The sequence below is a fragment of the Silene latifolia genome, chromosome 2 (assembly GCF_048544455.1).
Source record: "Silene latifolia isolate original U9 population chromosome 2, ASM4854445v1, whole genome shotgun sequence".
In the NCBI taxonomy this organism is placed as follows: Eukaryota; Viridiplantae; Streptophyta; class Magnoliopsida; order Caryophyllales; family Caryophyllaceae; genus Silene; species Silene latifolia.
The window spans coordinates 129,751,272-129,755,457 of NC_133527.1; the positions used below are offsets into that span (position 1 = coordinate 129,751,272).

Below are 4,186 nucleotides of genomic sequence, written 5' to 3' on the forward strand. Positions count from 1 at the left end.
TGCGGAAAATACATTAGAAATCGATGACAAAAAGAGGTCAGAAGGCTTCGCCTAAAACCGGGTGTTCTACACGGCCTAAAGGGGTCAAATTAGGTCAAATTCGCTAATTAATTTAACTCATCGAGTGTTAATAAGAAGGTGCTAATCACGCACTCTTATACTAGCGAGAAATTAGGAGAAAGAGCGAGATGCATTCAATTTAAGTTACAGAATCGTCGATTGATTTTAAAAGCTATGTCGAAGCACCCTAACATGTCTAATTAGGTTATTTAAATGATCGAATGTCGCCTAAATAAGTCATATGTTAACAATCAGAGGTCATACTAACATGTAAATGGTCCTAGGGTGTGTCTAATTGGCCGAAACAAACAAAGGGTCAAAAACGAGGAGCGAAGTTAGAAGTTCGTTTTATTTATGTCCTACCTTGAACACGAGGATATGTAAATGAGACGGGGGTGTACGACCGACTGATGTAGCGGTTTCTTTCCCATCTCAAGTCAACGCGGGTGTTCATGGTGGTACTTTAACTCATACTCTGACTAAACTAGTTTCGTAGTTAATTAGAACAATCGATAAACAAAAAACGATAAACAAACAAAAACAAACTATAAAAAAACAAACATAAAAAACGAAATAAAAAGGAGAAAGAAGAGGATTTGATGCACCCTCAACCTACATGTATCGTTGACACCGTCTTGGGTCGTAATCGATGGTAGATTTTATCTCGAGAGGCCGTCGTCGACGAAGAAACAAAGCAAACAACACGTTTTTATCGAATCTGGACAGCAACTTTCAAACAGCGATTTCTCTCTCGTTTCACGGTGAAAATTCGATTTAAAAGATGTGTTGAAAACTAGAAAGAGAGGAGAACAGAGATCTTAAAACAATCCCTGCTCGTTTTGAGTTATTGGGCACGAAAAACGAGCACAAACAGAACTGGACAGACAGGAAAAAGCCGCGAAAACAGAGTGTATAACACTCTGTTTTTCGAGGGAATTCGTGTACTCTCAAGGGCAATTTGGCTCGTAAATCTTTGTCTAATGTGTAGATGGATGTTGTATGGTTAATTAGGAACAAGAAACTCGAATTTTAATGGATGTTTGAAGGAGGAACGAATTGTATTTCGAAGAGGACACACAAACTGTTCCAGTTTGCAAGTCGGTTTTGTGGAGGGTTTTTGAGAGGCAATTAGGGTTTGTTTCTGGGTTTTAAAGCTTGTGAATGACGGTTGTATGTATGGAGAACTTAGAGGAATGAATTTATGGTGAAGGGTGGGTATTTATAAGGAGTTAAAGTAGGGTAAAAGGGAGGAGAGGCAGACGGGCTCGGCTGAGCATAGCTGCTGTCCAGCAGCTTTTGGGGGGTTTTCTAGGGTTCGTATGGGGGGTTTTCTTGGTGGTTAAGGTAAGGTAATATGGGTAGGATATTAGGGTATGGGTTAGGGTTAATGGGCACGGGTTTTGGTGGTATTTGGAGCGGGTTTTGGGCTCGGGATTTGGCTGCAAAACAGGGGGGCTGCTTTGTGTTTTATGCGGGCTGTTTGGGGGTGATTTGGGGCATGATTTGGGCCGTGGGTATGGGGTTCGAACTGGGGTGGATGGGTAGAGGCTTAGGTTGGTTAGTGTACTCGATATTCGCGCCAACTCGTAAAGAAAACGGGCTCAAAAACCGAGCTATAATCGAGCTCCAAAACGCGTGTTTAAAACGAGTTTTTTTCGATTTTTAAATCGATTTTTCAAATCGATTAACACATTAAAATAAATGATTTTTCAAATCAAATACACTCATAAAATGATTTTTCAAATCAAATATTTATTTTATTTTCAATAAAATAAACTTGAGAAAATAAATTCAAAATAAAATAAAATAAATTGAATTCACCTAAAAAAAGCTTTAATTTAAATATCATTTAAATTAAATAAAATACTCCGTCGACAACGCTCATTCTACATCGTAAAACGAACCCAAATAATGACAATGACAACTAAATAAATACATGTGTCCTATCATCATCGGGTGTTTGTCGGGTTTTCTATAAATTCCAATATCGACGGATACGGGTATCTACAGATATTTCGCATGTCTAGAAGGTCACAAGGTGATTTGTTACCTTTTGACCATGAAATTGAAAGAACCTTGACAAACAATAGGAGATTTGCTAGGAGGAATTTGAGAGGTATTAGTGAGGTTGTTCAACCAACTATTGAGTTCATCAACCCTTTTGCAAGAGAAGGTGAGGAGAACCCATTACAAAATACCCCACAAAATCAACCTACAATGCCTAAATTTTCATCACATTCCGTACCCACTGAGGAGAACCTACCCAATGGTACTCCCACACCACAACATTTAACCAGAAATTTTATTGCCAAATCCGCCTTTATCCAATTAGTCGAAAGGAGCCAATTTGGGGGGATGCCTAGTGAAGACCCTCATTCTCATATGGAAACCTTTTGTGACTATTGTGATGCGATTTCTCAAACCGGTGTGACTCAAGACCAAATTCGATGGGTCTTATTTACTTTTTCTCTAATTGGCACCGCGAAACAATGGTTGAAGGGCCTTGACAAGGCCACTCTCGGAATAGATTCTTGGAAGAAGTTGGCTCTAGCTTTCTACAAAACGTTCTACCCACCGGAAAAGACTAACATGCTAAGAGCTTAAATTACGGGTTTTAAGCAAAGGGATGAAGAATCTTTGTATGAAGCTTGGGAGCGGTTTAAGGGAATTTGTCGCTCATGTCCTCACCATGGACTTAGCGAATGGTTCTTGGTACAACAATTTTGGAACGGTTTATATGAAGATTCAAGGAACATTCTCAACATGGGATCAAATGGAATGTTCACCAAAGTTGATGACAATCAAACATGGAACAAGATTGAGGAAATGGCGGTCCATAACTCACAATATAGTAGACCTCGCAAGGCTACTAGAGGAGGAAAGCATGAAGTGGACTCCGTTACTCAATTGGGTGCTCAACTTAGTGCCCACATTGACACAATCACTTTGAAGTTTGAAAAAACTATGGCTAGACTTGAAGAAGCCTCAAAATCACCAAAGCATCATGTTAATGCCATGACGGCCTCCTCATCAATCCCAAGTGGGATATGTGAGAATTGTGGAACTTTGGGACATGACCAAAGTGAATGTAGGGGAACAAATGAACAAGTAAATGCTTTCCAAGCATACAAGAGTGGTACCCCTTATTCCAATTATTACAATGAAAACACCAAGTTTCACCCAAATCTCTCATACAAAAGCCATAATGTTCAAAATCCTCAAACAACTTACACTCCACCTCCCATGAGAAACCAAAATCAAAGACCCTTTTACAACCAAAACTAAGGTTACCAAAATCAAAATCCATACAATCACCAAAATGACCAAGGTTTTGATGTTCAAAAGGCGGTCCTCCAAATGCAAAAGAATCAACAAGAGTTTTTCACTCAAATGCAAAAAGATAGTCAAGCAAAGAAAACCACCATCAACAACATTCTAGCTCACACCAAGATGTTGGAAACACAATTGACTCAACTAGCATCTTCAAGCTCACAAAGACAAAAGGGGCAATTACCACCTCAAAGTAATCCCCCAAGACATGAAACGGTTAGTGTCATTCACTTGAGGAGTGGTACAAGGTATGAAGCACCAAAGAAGCAAGTTGAGGATGAAGTTGTGGAAGCTAGTGATAAGGAAGAAATTGTGCAAAACTCCAAAGATGGAGAATCATCAAAAGAAGAAATTTCAAAGAAAAATGAAGACAAGGTCAAGGAGAAGGAGCTCATTGTGATTAAACTTCCTTTTCCAAGTCGTCAAGCCAAGCCCAAATTTGATGACCGGCCAACTTGGAAAGTTTATGGAAATTGTGAAGAATTTGGAAGTCTCAATTCCTTTCACGGAATTAATCAATCACGTGCCGGCCTATGCGAAATACATGAAAGACATCCTCACAAAGAAGAAGTCGATCCGGAAACTTGAGACTATCGCCTTCACTAAGGTGAGTAGTGCAATACTTCAAGGGAGTTCACCTCCAAAACTAAAGGATCCGGGAAGCTTCTCAATACCGTGTACCATTGGCGACACCACGATCAACAAAGCCTTATGTGATCTAGGGGCTAGTGTGAGTGTTATGCCGTACTCGGTAAGTAAAAGGTTGGGGATGGGAGAGCTTAAATGCACCAATATC

General features: G+C 39.7%; 1 non-coding gene across 1 annotated transcript; it reads right to left on the minus strand.

Moving 5' to 3' along the window:
- Positions 1 to 2,649: 2,649 nt before the first annotated feature.
- On the minus strand, positions 2,650 to 2,756 carry LOC141645634 (small nucleolar RNA R71). The gene has a single exon (XR_012545112.1). It is a non-coding gene; the product is annotated as a small nucleolar RNA R71 (small nucleolar RNA).
- Positions 2,757 to 4,186: the final 1,430 nt, after the last annotated feature.